At 35.1% G+C, this 17,580-nt stretch overlaps 1 protein-coding gene and 1 long non-coding RNA gene across 10 annotated transcripts in view; both read left to right on the forward strand.

The window, feature by feature from the left end:
* LOC109401980 (uncharacterized) overlaps positions 1–17,580 on the forward strand; it is a 596,458-nt gene that overhangs the window by 197,219 nt on the left and 381,659 nt on the right. The window lies entirely within an intron of this gene.
* Positions 13,280–16,868, forward strand: LOC134291499 (uncharacterized). Its single transcript, XR_009999119.1, has 2 exons — positions 13,280–16,765; positions 16,819–16,868. It is a non-coding gene; the product is annotated as an uncharacterized LOC134291499 (long non-coding RNA).

Here is a 17,580-nt window from a genome sequence, read left to right on the forward strand (position 1 = left end):
TTGGCATTCTTTCGGGAAATTTTCACCATATCTCAGTTTTTTTTAAGTTCTTGAAATAACATAGCAAAAAACAAAACCAAATGTGAAGGATGGATTGAAACATAAAAATGAGCGTAGTAAATGAACGATTTGCAAAGGATTCTGTTGCTACTTATTCAAAAGGTTGCATCAGACTCACACCAGAGATAACTCAACGGAATTCTCCATGCATTTCTAGCAGAATTCTTACATTCATAACTAAAAACATCTCTTCGGAGAATTGACGGATTTCTTTTAGCTATTCAAGGGACTATGTATAAGGAATTAAAAATGAGTTGCACTAAAGATTTCTTCTATAATGTCATAAGGAGTTGCTCTAGAATTTTCCAGATTCCTCCAGATAGCATGGAACTGTTGAACTATTTTGGACGTTTCAAGAGATTTTCTTGAACTTGTTTCTGCGTTGTGTAACCCTTTTTCATTTTTCACTTTTTCATGATCTGCACTATTTCCCCTTTTCTTTGTAGCTAATTACCATACTTGCTCAGGTAGGGGTAGGCGGGGCATAATGAGCAGCTTAAGAATTTTGCCACCAAATCCAGTAAATTAAGTGCAACCAATGTGTAATTTTAACGTTCAATCCTCATTTGAACCTTAACTGACAAAAGCCAATCGATGAAATTCCGAATAAAGTTATAAATGTTGTAGAATTTTATGTTTTTAAATGCGTATAAAATCGCGAGTTGCGTTTTGGGGGTGGGGCATAATGAGCACCCTAGGTGGGGCAGGATGATCAATATCAGTTTTGTACACAATCAAATGCTAATTGACTATTCTTGTCAATGATAAAGCATACCGGCAACAATCAATGAGAATTTGAAGGGATTACGGGGTTTAATTTATAGGGAACTGTGGGGTTCCAATGAGTCTTCCATTGAGGAATTTTTAAACGGTGATAATATACAGATACTGAAATTTTTAAGCTAATGAATTGAAAATTACAGACAAAACCTTACTATATGCATCAAAACAGAGAAAACCAAAATTAAAATTTGTTAGTTGAAGATGTTTACCATTTTCATTATTTTTTCACTAGTTGCTCATTCTGCCCCACCCTACTACCAACTCTTTGAAGCACATTTTTTCAACAAAATAATTATACAAATAGTTGAAAAGTGTTACAAATACATTTCATTGGCCTAGGGAATATCAAGAAAATCGATAGAAGCCCACTAAGTTGTGATTTCAATACCAAAAACCTTATTTTAGGTCACCTGATTCTTATAATATTTTCCCAGTACATGACCACTTTACGCATTTTGATAAATTTTTCAAGGTAAACTGATTTCTTGACTAATGTTTTGTCATCAACTCATTGGATTTTAGACAATAAGGCTACAATCAAGCGATTTGTTTTGTTAATTTGAAGATTTACAGTGAAAATACACCTGCTCATTATGCCCCGCCTACCCCTATGTTGAATTAAATGACAAAATTGTAATAAAATGAAGATGATGATCATACCGAAATTTGTCATTTCTATAATAGGGGTAGGCGAGCAGCTTAAGCATTTTGCCACCAAATCCAGTAAAATAAGCGTAATCATTATGTAATTTTGACGTATAATCCTCATTTGAACCTTAAATGATAAAAACTAATCGTTGAAATTCCGAATAAAGCTATAAATGTTGCAAAATTTAATGTTTTCGAAAGCGTATAAAATCGTGGATTGCGTTTTGGGGGTTGGGCATAATGAGCACCCTAGGGGGCAGGATGCTCAATCCCTGTCTTGTATACAATCAAATGCTAAATAATTGACTATTCTTGTCAATGATAAAGCATACCTGCAACAACCAGTGAGAATTTGAGGAGATTGCGGGGTTTAATTTGTTGGAAACTGTGGGGTTTCAAGGAGTCTACTATTAAGGAATTTTTAATCGGTGATAATATACAGAAACTGATTTTTTAAGGCTGATACAAATTTAATTTTGACTTTTTTTCTCCCCCCCCTCCCCCTTCAAAAATTTTTGGTAACTGAAAAATATTTATCGAAATATCGGGTATTGCAGAAAGTTCTTTAACAAATCCGATGAGTTTTTAATATTTTTCGGATTTAATGCTTTATCTGATGTTTCGTTACGACTGTAGGTATTACAACCGGCAGAGGGGGTGTTTTCGGCCTTGGCAGTCTTTTAACGGCAGCAAAAACGGCTATTGCATTGTAACCCGACGGTTTCGGTTATGTATTTAACCTTTCTCAAGGATTCTAAAAAGATATTTTTAAACAGTTTTCGTTTTACAAATTTTGCTTATCGGTTTAGGGCCCTATCTCTCTACACTTACATATGCTCGTTTTCTTGTTGGATTTAGAATTTGGCTGTTCTATGTACGGAGTCATGGAGTGATGGCGTCCGCCAGTTGCTTATTTTGCCCCACCCTACTATCAACTTTAAGAAGTATATTTTTTCAACATAAAAATTATAAAGACTAGACTCGAAAAAATAAGACACTCAAAATAATGTATAACTTTTGATTGCGTTCACAAAAATAGCTGATTTTTTAACCAAGAATAGCATGTTATGCGTAGTTAATGCCCTAAAAATTTCATCAAAATCGGTTCAGTATTGGCGCAAATATTGTCGATACAATAAAATGTGATTTTGGAAATTTTGGGCTTCCATTTTAAAAATTGTTCAGGCTATAACTTGGTTGTTAGCTCATCGAAACGTCTGAAAATTTGACTGTAAGTTCTTCAAGTAAGTCATAATAAGTGGTGAAAATTTCATTATAATCAGTTCAGTACTTTTTTTTAACAATTCTAACAGAAAAACGGGGTTTTCAAATTTTGGGCACTTTTTAACATTTTAAAATCAGTGTGCATTATTTTAACTGTAGTATTGCCAACACTGTCCCGATTTTTTTGAAACTTTGACAGTGTAAAATCGTTGTGTTAATCTGTTCTCAGTGAAAATTTCAGCCATTTTGATTGAACATTTGAAAAGTTAGAGCAGTTTGAATGTCACTATACCAAAAACCACATCTGCTTATTGTGACATAGTGCTACATATATGGCTATAACTTTTTAAAGGTCAAATCAAATTGAATGATATTTTGACACAATACATCTACATACATACTTTTTGTACAGAAAATTTTCATTGAAATCGGTCCAGTATTTTTGGCTCTACAGTTTTAGGTAAAAAAAGTGATATTTTTTAAAGTGTTTATTTGGCCCAAGATTCTCAAATGGTAAGTCTCTTGTTTCGACGATATCTCCGCCAACACTGATGAAATTTTTATGGCATTAGCTACACATAATGTACTATTCCTGGTCATAAATCAGCTATTTTTGTGCACGCTATCAAAAGTTATACATTATTCTTTTTGTCATTTTTTTCGAGTCCAGTCTTTACAAATATATTAAAAATGTTACAAATACCTGAGGAATTCCACGGAGTCATGTCAGTCGATCCTGAGCGACCATTTCAAAAATATCTGAAACTTTGCACAGTTTTTCAATTTCATCTAAATCGCCATTTTTCGATATCAAACCTTCATATTCACTCACGACTAACTTTTCAAAAGGGTGTATGCGAAAATAGTTCAAAAATATTCTAAAAGCTGTACAGCAAAAACGGATTGTTCGATTGTTATGAATTTTTCAGCAAAGTTAGATATCTAAATGATGATTCCTTAGAAAATATACACTGTAAAAAAATTCTTTTTTTACTATAAAAAAATATGATCTTTGTCACAAAAACTCAAATATCTCAGAACCCTATCTTTTTACCAACGTCAATTTTTTAGGGAAAATGGCCCATTATATCAGCTATCTACCATAACATTTTGGTGATGGTAAACTGATAAACAAAAAAGTTATGACATTTCAAACATTTCACAATTTTTACATTTAGTAACAAAAAAAAAAAATTTTTCTGTGTAAATTATTTGGAGAACTATATTTTGATGCTGATTTTATTGTAAAGGCTACCGGATGAATTAAACAAGTAGTTTTCATGATATTTTTGTTTGATTATTTATAATTACTATAGTATCTATTTGAACCTTAGACGCGATCCAGTGTTGTGATCAAAAATATTGAGATTGTCATACTTTTTATTGTACGTGACTGGTGAAAAAATCCCTTGATAGTGTTGAAAAGCTGTTGATCATAAGAAAAATGGAATTAAACTTATTTTGAAGACGAAAGCTGCATAATAAAAGTTTTATATATACGCGTATACGTCTAGTTGATCTGCAAAAAAATACCTCTTAGAGAACAGACTTTATGATCGGAAAAATGCGAGTAACTTCAACAACAACAAATGCATGAGAGGTACATACCACAGACAAACAGACGAAACGCCTAGAACAATTTTCGTGAAAATCCATCGCCCAGTTCACACTACCACCACCTGGTGGAAATGTTTCACGAAACACTGCGTTGTGCAATATCGTCATCAGAAGGCGCTAGTGTGAAACGTCAAACGCAAAGAAAAACGATGGGCACTCTTCTGGTTATGAAAGCCACAACCAAGATTGAAAATGATCGTTAAAGGCGTGGTCAATGAAAATTTCGTCAGTGTTACGTTTGTTTGTCTGTATACATACCATGAAAATGCTCACGAAAAAGCAAAAAAATACTACCGCTATGGATATTAAAAATTTTATAGTAAATTTTTTCTTCGTCCAAGCAAACAACACCAAACTAGTCAGTTAAAACTAATAAGTGATTTTGTTTATTATAATCTAACGAACAACATGAACAGTCGCTTTCTCAAAGGTCTTCAACTCAACGCTCTCTTGTAGACCGTTTGTGAAAAAAAAATGTTCAAAAGAGTTACGAAATCTCATAGATAAACTGAAAGAGACTGGTTATGCCCAAATTGAATACAAATTTACGCATTTGCACGTCCTGCCGTCTAGACTTTGACAAACGAGCCATCTGTATATCATCGGTAAAGCAGGGCGCAGGAAGTTCGAAAACGACAACAACTGAGAAATTGCCAGAAGTGCTAAGTGCAGAGAGTCATGCCACCGTACCATCAGCGACATCTGTTTAAACAATTTAATCACCCCTTTTTTCAAAAATGCTTTGAAATATACTTCAACATTTATACCCATTTCAATATTTTTAACGTTGCAAAACACGCTTTCAACATTCATCTTGAAGAAGAGGGAAAACACTTGTCCTCAAATGTAACAGCAAATTAATCAATAAACGACTAATGCGCGGAGGGCGTGATAAAATCGGAACAGTACTGTACATATAATATACATAATACATAATAAAAACAGATTGTTTTACTCACGCAAGGCCATTAACAATAAAATCAGCATCAAACTGCGCTTTCCGGCCGAAATAATTTACACTAAAAAAAAATTATTACTAAATGTGAAAATTGTGGAATGTTTGAATTGTCATAACTTTTTTGTTTATTAGTTTATCATCACCAAATTTTTATGGTAGATTGTTAATACAATGGACCGTTTTCCCTAAAAAATTACATTGGTAAAAAGATAGGGTTTTGAGATATTTGAGTTTTTGTGACAAAAATGATATTTTTTAATGTTAAAAAAAGATTTTTTTTCACAGTGTACATTTTTTTAGGAATCACCATTTAGTTATCTAACTTTGCTGAACAATAAAATCTGCATCTAACTGCGATTTCTGATCGAAATAATTTACACAGAAAAAAATATTTATCAAATGTGAAAATTGTGAAATGTTTGAAATGTTATAACTTTTTTGTTTATTAGTTTACCATCATCAAATTTTTATGGTAGATTGCTAATACAATGGACCGTCTTCCCTAAAAAAATTACGTTGGTAAAAAGATAGGGTTTTGAGATATTTGAGTTTTTGTGACAAAAATGATATTTTTTAATGTTAAAAAAGATGTTTTTTCACAGTGTATATTTTCTTAGGAATCACCATTTAGTTATCTAACTTTGCTGAAAAATTTATAGCAATCGAACGAACCATTTTGGCTGTGCAGATTTTTGAATATTTTTGAACCATTTTCACATACACCCTTTTGAAAAGTTAGTCGTGATTCAAAATAAAAATTTGATATCGGAAAATGACGATTTAGATGGAACTTAAAAACTGTGCAAAGTTTCAGTTCAATAGAAAATCATGAATTAAAAAATTTCCTTAATTTTGATGCTGTTGCTTGGAATCGCTCACCTACATTTCATTGGCCCACACGCTAAGATCAGTTAACCTTTTTTCCAAAAAAGTGCACAATCGCAAATATGCGTAAATGATACTCAAATATAGGTAAACAAAACTCATATATGGGTAATGTGTACCCAAATATGAGTAATTGTAACCCAAATATGGGTACATATTACCCATAAATGCGAATGTGCACTTTTACAAAATATGAGTTTTATTTACTCATATTTGCGTAAAGTATACGCAAATTTGAGTAAAATTTATCCATATTTTAGAAAAATAGGTAAACTGATCTTGAGCGTGCAGGAAATATCAAGAAACTTGATAGATACCCACTATGTACGTTGTTATTTCGATTCCTTAAACCTTATTTTAGGTCAGCTGATCCTTATAATATTTCCCCAGTACACGACTACTTCAGGCATTTTGATTATGTTTTCAAAGCAACCGGCTTGTTTGACTAATCTTTCGTCCTCAATTCATTGGATTTGAGATAATCAAGCTACAATCAAGCAATTTGTTTCGAAAATTTGGAAATTTACAGAAAAATACAAGGTGTTCATTATGCCCCACCTGATCATTATGCCTCGCCTACCCCTATCTTAAAAAAATATCTAAAATCTTAAAAGCTGAGATTCTTAAAAATCTTATATACCTATTAAAAAAAAATAAAAAATAAACCTAAAAATCTTAAGAATTTTTAAAATCTTAAAAATCTTAAAAATCTTAAAAATCTTAAAAATCTTAAAAATCTTAAAAATCTTAAAAATCTTAAAAATCTTAAAAATCTTAAAAATCTTAAAAATCTTAAAAATCTTAAATATCTTAAAAATCTTAAAAATCTTAAAAATCTTAAAAATCTTAAAAATCTTAAAAATCTTAAAAATCTTAAAAATCTTAAAAATCTTAAAAATCTTAAAAATCTTAAAAATCTTAAAAATCTTAAAAATCTTAAAAATCTTAAAAATCTTAAAAATCTTAAAAATCTTAAAAATCTTAAAAATCTTAAAAATCTTAAAAATCTTAAAAATCTTAAAAATCTTAAAAATCTTAAAAATCTTAAAAATCTTAAAAATCTTAAAAATCTTAAAAATCTTAAAAATCTTAAAAATCTTAAAAATCTTAAAAATCTTAAAAATCTTAAAAATCTTAAAAATCTTAAAAATCTTAAAAATCTTAAAAATCTTAAAAATCTTAAAAATCTTAAAAATCTTAAAAATCTTAAAAATCTTAAAAATCTTAAAAATCTTAAAAATCTTAAAAATCTTAAAAATCTTAAAAATCTTAAAAATCTTAAAAATCTTAAAAATCTTAAAAATCTTAAAAATCTTAAAAATCTTAAAAATCTTAAAAATCTTAAAAATCTTAAAAATCTTAAAAATCTTAAAAATCTTAAAAATCTTAAAAATCTTAAAAATCTTAAAAATCTTAAAAATCTTAAAAATCTTAAAAATCTTAAAAATCTTAAAAATCTTAAAAATCTTAAAAATCTTAAAAATCTTAAAAATCTTAAAAATCTTAAAAATCTTAAAAATCTTAAAAATCTTAAAAATCTTAAAAATCTTAAAAATCTTAAAAATCTTAAAAATCTTAAAAATCTTAAAAATCTTAAAAATCTTAAAAATCTTAAAAATCTTAAAAATCTTAAAAATCTTAAAAATCTTAAAAATCTTAAAAATCTTAAAAATCTTAAAAATCTTAAAAATCTTAAAAATCTTAAAAATCTTAAAAATCTTAAAAATCTTAAAAATCTTAAAAATCTTAAAAATCTAAAAAATCTTAAAATCTTAAAAATCTTAAAAATCTTAAAAATCTTAAAAATCTTAAAAATCCTAAAAATCTTAATAATCTTAAAAATCTTAAAAATCTTAAAAATTATAAATTTTTAAAATATTTACATATTTTAAAAATGTTTGCCATTTACCCATCTCTCCATTTGTGTTGCCAGCTGATCAAGGCCTCCTGACGAGTCAATGTCGCCTTTCGCTAGCGCCCATCTTTGCCAGAGAGACCTCTTTCTCATTGCCCGGAATCGAGCAATGTGAAAGCACCCAAGCTCAAGATTCCTTAAAAAATCCTCAAGAGATTCTTCCAGAAATTTCTCCAGGGCTCCGTTTCAGCAAGCCCTTCTGAAGTTTCTCAATGATTGCGTTTTGAAAAGTATCCAAAGATCCTTTCAGTTAATTTTCCAAAGGTCGCTTCAGAATATTCTGCTGAGGTACTTTTATTAAATTTGCAATCGATTGCTTAAGAAATTCCCGCAGAAATACCATTTGAAGGCTTTAAGAAAAGCCTTCAGAGGTTCCCCAAGAAAATCTGCTGCTTCAGAAATTCATCCAGCGATTCCTTGAGAAAATCCAAAATTCACAATTCATCCAGAGTTTTCTGATGCCAACCCCTCAACATGCTCGTGGTTGTGCCCTCTAATTGTACAAGCGAGAGCGAATTATTTTGATAGTACCAATCTAACAAGGGAAGGTTATGAATGTGTCCCCCGAGGATTTCAACGGGACTATTTTAGTTGGATTCTTCATATCATGAGGGGCCCACACAGGGCAAATTGGACCATATGTAACACTACTTTAAAAATCTCAAACTTCACGAAATTGTTAGTTTCAGTATTTATTGTAGTAGATACAAGAAGGATAGACATAAAAATGCTATTTCGTAACGAAATTACATTTCCATAGGTGTTGGTAGGGTGAGAATTGTTTGGTGTACTTATATCAAAATAAACAAGTTCGGCATGAACATTCCGTCTCCGTCACGATACTTTTATCCGACAGTTTTGCAGTCGGGTAGCTAGGTAAAGCTAACATTGGGGATAAGTGTACATCGTAGAAGTATTGGAAATGGTTTAGCGGAGGGTGGTCAACATTGCATACTATTCCTTTTCGAAGTTTTGATTATCATTATCATGTGATATTCTAAAGTGCTCAACCTTCCTATTTGTTTTAATTCTCTATCCCTTCCGTGACGGAGCACCGAAAAGTGGAATCTCCGGTGAAATTGCTAAACGTTGGCTCTCCAGAACTTTAAGACTTTGCAACAAAACAACACTTTGACTCCATTTACAAGATGTTGTCTTTATCTTTCGATTTCGAGCTTGGTCTACCTAGATAAATCGGAAATAAAAAATACAATGTGGGACAGATAAAACTTTTTCATGTTTTACGACATTTGTTCACTTTTTGTGCGAATCTCATATACAGGCCGGACTCGATTATCCGGGGGCCCGATTATCCGGGGCTCGATTATCCAGCGAGCGAATAATTTTTCGTTTTGTTTGCACAATTTTAGATGGCAATATGTCAAAAGATGTAGCAAGTGTCAAATACAATACCCATAAATCAGATTCAGCCTATTTGAGAATTATTTTTATTATGCAGCTTTTCCGGCTAAAATTCTATTCTCAACAAATATGGTTATATCATGCCAGCCGTTGAGTTTAAGGACTATAACATCATACAAGCTTGCTTCTATGTTTATCAAACTGTTTTGATTGACAAATCCCTAAAAAAAATTAATAAAAAAGTATGGCTCGATTATCCGGAAATTCGATTATCCGGGGTGATTTTTTTCGGAGTCACCCGGATAGTCTAGTCCGACCTGTATAACGTAAACAAAACTTTGTTTGCACACATACTAGTAAGAGTAATGACTCAATTATCGGTAGCAGGTCATTAGGCCGCCATTCGTTTTCTGAAATTGGTACAAAACAATGGAATTTCTGTTCCCTTAACATATCCCTTTCGGGACGGAGCACAAAAAAGTGAAATCCCCATACAAATGGCTCAACTTTGGCTCTCCAGATCTCTTAGATTTCCGAACAAAACAACAATTATTTTTCCTCATTTGAAAGAACTGCTCTTTATCTTTCGATTTCTAGCTTTGACTACCTAGATAAATCGGAAATCAAAAATATGCGACAGATAAAACTTTTTCATGTCTTACGGTTTTTGTGCACTTTTTGTTTAACTACCTTGTAATCCCACAGGCAACGTAAACAAAAGTTTGTTGACGCACATACAAGTACATATGAGTAATGGCTGAATTATGGAAACAGTTTACATCACTTAAAACAAAGTCTAAACAAATAAAAAAAGTATGCAAACCTGTTACCACTCAACATCACAATTGTGCTGGTTCGTCACGAAAGGGATATAAAGGATGTTCCATCCAACTTGTGGTCATATCCCCTAGAATGTAGACATGAAAACATTGTTGTTAGAAAAACTTGTTTTCCTTAAAGTGCCCATCTTGTGATATATGGTGAACTTTTAGACAATTATATTGTCTTTCTTCAGAAAAAAGTTCGTTAATTTAGAAAAAAAAAATTAGCGAATTGACTTAACATTTTTGAATACATTTTTTTGGGTGTAGGAATCGATTTTTATTTTTTTACATGAAATTTAAGACAACTTTCACCCATAAATCACTTTTTTGTAGGTCTTGCCATTTTTGAGTTACACTGGTTTTTAAAAATTCGAGAAAAAAAGGCTTTAACCCTTTTCTAATGATAGTTTAGCAAAATTAAAAAAAAACAGTCTTCATACTCACCCCTCACTTTTATTGGAATCTGAGAGGGTGCTGCCAACCCCGAAGACGAGCTGGCGTGAAATTCGTCATAATAGAAAAAAAATTAAATTGGCTTATTTAATGAAATTTATTATATTTTTTTTAAATATGTTGACCTTCTTAATCTTATGCTTTTAAAAGGATCACAGTTTTGATTTTTAATAATTCTAGAATTGAACTAATACTAATTAAAACTTAACATGGAAATTATTGTAATTATGATTCAGTGGTATTGCTATTTATGATCTTTTTTTATAATTGTCCAAAAAACTATTTTATTATTGGATGGAAAAAATGGCGGCAGGATGTTCATTCTACATGTTTGCTAGTCAAGGTTGAATTCAATCGTTGAAGTTTGCGTGAATATGCACTAAAAATGTCAAAGGTTATCAACTCCACCGTAAGCTACGGTAGTTCAATGATGGGTTAGATAGACACCAAAGTTATCTCTCCTTCCTTCGTTGATGCAGTTTCGACGGCAGCAACCTTGAAAAGCAAACGCGTCAAAGCTCAAGTATGCCTTAATTAAATCTTCTGCATACTTCCGCACGTGCAACAGGAGGTCTGTACACCGAAGGAAGGTGGAACAAATAAAAATCAGTAATCAGGAAATGCTGGGGAAATGAAAATTGGCTCCAGACTCGATTAAAATGTTGTCATCATCCAAGTGTCGGGCTTACGCTACTGATCCCATCTACGGGTACCACCGCACCTGTCTCGTTAAAATCGTGCGAAACTGGAGCTCTCTCTCTCTCTGAAGCAAAAGCTCGTCTAGAAATGGGACAAGCTTCTGATGCTCAGGCAAATTTAAATGAAAATTGATTGATGAAGGAGGTGATCACTGAATGCCATTGAAATATTACTTTTATACCTATTTGAATCATTCAAACTTGCATAAACTGTCAAATCTCCGATTCCAAATAACCTTATCTTTAAACTGAGCATTAAACTTTCGAACCAATACACCCGAGGTATCTCAGTCAGGAATGTTCGACGTGCCAATGAGCGAACATCCTAATCCCCGAATGGCAATTTTGTCTGAAATATGCAGATGAGTTGGCTCCGTCCGGTTGGCTACACAGCAATGCTGGCTGGACGCCGTCGGTCATCCTAGTCCTTGTCCATTCCAATGCTCGTTGGTTGGGCAGCATGAGACGGAGGAATTCGCCACCGCTCTCCTAGGATCAAGCGAATGACGATGATGTTTATTCGAGCACAAGAATTGGTCGCTGCGCGTGTGTACACCGATGGACCCCGGTGGGTGCCCGGAGTTTCACCACCTACCTACCTCTGTCCGGGTTCCCCGCGATTGTGCCGGATCGGTGGTGGTGTTCCCGCAAGGCAAGAGTATGTATTGCAACTGTGCTGACTCACTGTAACTGACTGCCGGAGGAAGATTAATTTAATCAATAACGTTATCCCCATCCGGAACGGAAGCCTGCAGGCAGCTGGCAGGCTGTCCGTCCAGATTGTTAGGTTCCCCAGATCCCATGGGGTTCTATCCTAGAGGTGGATGACAGCAATCGAAAAAAGTATGTACCTATGCGAATTTAATCCATTAGCAAAACGTGATTTTTTTTATTACATGCCATGACGCCCAGAGATCTTTTAAATCAGTAACTTTAGCTATTATTAAGTTATTCAGGAGATTAGGAACTTTCGGAATATAGGTAATTAGTTTATATTTACTCTAGTAGGTGGCTAAAGTGAGAATCATATACACTGTGGTGCATAATTGATCGGACAAACGCCGATTTTCATACAAAATGGCCAAGCTTGAGATGCTGTAACTATGGTTTGCTTTGGTGGAATGAGCTCAATTTTTGACACGGAACTACGAATATGCTGAATTTTGTGTATACAAAGTATAACATGTTTTCGTTCACAGGTCTGGACGTGGCAAGGCGTTGAAAATATTGCAAAAGTGATCGGACAGCGGTACCCCTTTGATTTACACGCGTGCCGCTGTCCGATCACTTTTGCAATATTTTCAACGCCTTGCCACGCCCAGACTTGTGAACGAAAACATTTTATACTTTGTATACACAAAATTCAGCATACTTGTAGTTCCGTGTCAAAAATTGAGCTCAATCCACCAAAGCAAACCATAGTTACAGCATCTCAAACTTGGCCATTTTGTATGAAAATCGGCTTTTGTCCGATCAATTATGCACCACAGTGTATATTGCTATGATAGCTTTTGCATCATCGACAATCGCGATCGTGTACATCAAATGTAGTTTTCAAATACACTAAAACCTATTGTTATGCATGTTATTTTTATGCACTGTTAAATTTTGCACCTTTCCTTAAGCCCTGCATAAAAACAGGGAAAGCTACACAGGGGGGTTTTCGAAAGCATTGCAGAGAGTTTCAGAAGATTTTCGACGGATTGTGTAGGCGTTACAGGTACGTTTTCGGGGGTTTCCGAAGGTCTCACGTGCGCTACATGGGGTCCGAGTGCGTCTTAAGGGGGTTTCGGAGGCATTACAGGAAGTCTCAGAGCATTTTCAGCGAGAGTCAGAGGCGTTACGTAGGCGTTTTAGGGGGTTTCGGAGAATCTCAGGTGCGTTACATAGGGTCCGAGTGGGTTTTAGGGCGATTTCAGAGGCATTTCAAGAAGTTTCAGAGCATTTCCGGCAAGATTCAGAGGCATTACGGAAGCGTTACAGAGGAGTTTTCGGGGGTTTCGGACCGTCTGAAGTGCGTTACATAGGGTCCGAGGGGACTCAGAGGCATTTCAGGAAGTTTCAGAGCATTTTCGGCAGGATTCAAAGGCGTTACGGAAGAGTTTTCGGGGGTTTCGGAGCCACTCAGGTGCGTTATATGGGGTCCAAGGGGTTTTAGAGGCATTTCAGGAAATTTCAGAACGTTTTCGGTGGGATACAGAGGATGAGTTTTCGGGGGTTTCAGAGCCTCTTAGATGCGTGGCATTGTATTATAGTGTATTATTGTACTTGCCTCACAATATACAAATTCATGCAATGGCAGGCAAAGAAAGCCCTTCAATTAATAACTGTGAAAGTGCTCAAGAACACTAAGTTGAAGCGAAGCAGGCCAAGTCCCAGTGGGGACGTAGAGCCATAAAAGAAGAAGTAGATGGGTGGCATGGCGTTTAAGGGGAATTTAAGAAGAAGCATTTGAGGAAGTTTCAGAGCATTTTCGGCGGGATTTAGAGGTGTTATGGAAGCGTTACGGAGGAGTTTTCGAAGGTTTCGGAGCCTCTCAGGTGCGTTACATGGGGTCCGAGGGGGTTGAAGGGGGATTTTAGAGGCATTTCACCAAGTTTCAGAGCATATTAGGCGGGATTCAGAGGCGTTACGGAAGCGTTAAGGATGAGTTTTCGGGAGTTCACGATTCCTACTCCTACTAGTGTTTCTCCTTTTTTTTCATCAAAAATCGAGATACTGAAAATCGAAACCTCACGAAACTTACCCTTCTGCTGCAACACACTTTTTAATCCACGATGCTGCACAAAAAAAACACAAATCTTATCTTTCCCCACGCAAAACTTTTCCGTTCAAACAATGAAAATTCAAACAATTCACAATTTTCACATTTCTCCATACTGTTTTATTCACAATTCCCCCAACAAACTCCTTTCCCCCAACAATACATCCCGTCCATCATACAATTACATCCGTCCGCTTCAAGATCCGTTCACAAACTGCCGAGTGCCGCTTCGCGTCCATCTGCTCATTCATTCGCTTTTCGTTCATCCTCCTTCTCTTTCTCTGCATCGAGCCGCCAACGCAGCGCTGGTGGGCTTTTCGAACACTCTGCGCTATCGTGTACTCCGAATTCCAATGCTCGTGTTCGAAAGGTCAATAGAGCTGTGCAACCTCCTCCGTAGGTACACTCAAATAAATAAGAGTGCGTAAATCATGTACATTTGAATTAAATATCAACATTATCAGGTCCATATCACTACAGAGTCATGACTTCGAGTCTCACCGAGAGGACGAGTAACTTTTTCGCAAATTCCACTCCAATTTGTCCATATTTCTCATTCACGCCAGTATTTGTAAAGTCTAGCTTTTGGTATTATTCACATCTGAAACGAGACTCGCGAAGACGGTCTTCTTTTCCTCCACTTTGTTATTTTTTCTTCTTCCTATCTGTGTTGACATTATGTTTTGGGCTGGTGGTTCAAACACGTACGTGACCGCATCACCTCACATGCAGTGTGACTGAATCCCATTCACGCACAAAATCATGTTGAGGTGAAATTTTGCATCGCCAACAATCGCCAAGTGCCGGGGCCCGTGGCGTAGTTGGTCACACGTTCGCTTTATATGCGGATGGTCATGGGTTTGATTCCCAGCCCCGGCACTTGCAATTTTTCGTCAGTTGCTTTTCCCCCGAGAGCAACTGACACTGACCCTCTTCTGAGCCCCATGGCTCAAACGGACCCGGATACCTGGACATCGGCGAGCTGCTACTCATAATGGACCCCCAATCGGACTGGAAAAGAACAACGGCCATCCATCATCATCCTTGTGCTCATCATTCTACTAGGTATAAAGTAGAAAAAGTGAAAGCAGCAGAAAGGCAACCAGTTCGATAAAGTAGAATAGAATCTAGGCGCTGTACAAAAATGTAAGTGCAGCTGTCAATTGAAATTGCTCACGTAGTGCCCCAGTGGACAATAGAGCTGTAAATTAGGTTAAGTGATTAAGAATAAAAAAAAAAACAATCGCCAAGCAAAGTAATCATTGGAATATTTTGTTTTCAATTTATTTTTGACAGTACAGGAGAAGAAAATGCTGCTCGGAGTGAATTTTGGCTTCAGAATTTATCTCGGATAGCAATATTTTCCTCGTTTTAGGTAACGTAATCAAACGGGCTACAACTGACAGCTCAGTTGGGCTGCACTTGACATTGCTTTTTTTCCTCTTCGCGAGTCTCGTCTCAGATTCACATCTAGCGTGACGAATGCTCAATAGCGAATTCCCCTTTGCTTCTTTTGGATGGATCTATGACATTTGGTTGAAAGACATTTGCTCGAATGACGTTTGGTCGAATGACGTTTGATCGAAAGTCGAAGCACATTTTGTAGAAGAGGAAACATATGACATTTAGTCGAATGGGTATCTGGCACTGCCAGCATGGTACCCTGGTACCAGCGAAACTGAAATGGTGGTATCGCCGCAAAGTTCGATTCTTTTCGTATGGAAGTGAGCGTAGAGGACACTGGAGAAAAATGTTTCCGCTCACTCACCAATATCGACGGCCTAACAGAGCAAATAACTAAAACCATACGAAAAGAATATCCCAATATACACATAGCACACAAGCAGGCAAAAACAGTTGGCTCCATTCTACCCATGGTGAAAGACAGAATCAGCCAAGGGGAAAAGAGCAATGTAGTGTACAGGATAGACTGCGCAGACTGTGATGCATGTTATATTGGTATGACAACAACAAAACTGAAGAGCAGGCTCTCTGGCCATCGATCAAACGTGAGGAAGCTGCAAAAGCTGAGAGAGGAGGGACACACAAACAGGGACGTTGCAATAGCAGAAATCAGAGAGAAGACAACATTAGTTAACCACGCAGCAGCAATGGAACACTCGTTTAAGTTAGATGAAGTAGTAATAGTAGACAAGACACACAAATCAACCAACCTCCAATTCCTAGAGAGTTGTCACATATACAACACTGAAAAAACAGTAAACAAACGATCGGACACAGAAAATCTACACGAAACCTATGCAGGAATACTACACACATTTAAAAATGCTCAAAATAGAATCAAAACAAATCACACCAATAGACCTAACACAAACAGACCATAGACCATAATATTATTGACACACTTCCAAACTAGATAATTCATCCAAAGTTGACCCTACTAAATTAATGCTTTCCGTAATGCTACCACCCCCAAACAAATTGTAAGTACACTTAAAAAATATTTCACACAAATCACACCATAATCTTTGTAAAATATCCACAACAGACTCTAGCAATATTGACATTTCAACGTTTAACAAATCCGACTAGACAAAAAAACGATACAAATTGGTAAGAAATTAAGCACTAATGACAAACAAACAGTAAATAAACTACACTTTTAGAGTCCCTGAAGAAGCTTCCATACGAAGCGAAACGTTGGATGAAAATTTAATCATCGTTTTCAATCAATTTGATGACTGAATCGCCAACTAAACACAACCTGAAAGAACAACCTATGTTTGAAAGGAGGACAAATACCTAATGAAAAGACAGCACCTATAACTTTCAAACACAGTACAAATATGCTCAAAAAAATCTCTGAAAAAAATCAGTACTACAATATCTACACACATAAAACCTGGGATCGAATCCCACTCCCGACAAACTCGCAAAATGTGAGTTCTTCCTTCGGAAGGGAAGTAAAGCGTGGGTCCCGAGATGAACTAGCCTAGGGTTAAAAATCTCGTTAATACAAATAAAAAAAATAAAAATAAAAAAAAAAACACACATAAAAAATAAAGTTGTAATGACAGCATATGTTCAAAAGAAGGAGAAATCTGCGATGAAAAAGTCAGCTACTTTAGCAAAACCAACGAAAACTACACCTTGTAATAAGTTACAATATGAAAAACAATAATAAAAAAATTGCGTGAAATATTTGATTTTTTTAATATTTATTATTATTAGGTAAGTACGATTAAATTGTTATTCGACCAAATGTCTTTTGACCAAATGTTCTTTTGCCGTCAGGGCAAGCCTCAATCTCCGCCTATACTGTCAGAATAATACAGAATAACACATCATCACCACTGTTGTCGCTTCGTAAAACGGCTCATGCCATCCGAACCCGGAGCCTTGGTCACCTTGAGCGACTTCACTATCGC

This window comes from Aedes albopictus, chromosome 3, assembly GCF_035046485.1.
Source record: "Aedes albopictus strain Foshan chromosome 3, AalbF5, whole genome shotgun sequence".
Lineage (NCBI taxonomy): Eukaryota > Metazoa > Arthropoda > Insecta > Diptera > Culicidae > Aedes > Aedes albopictus.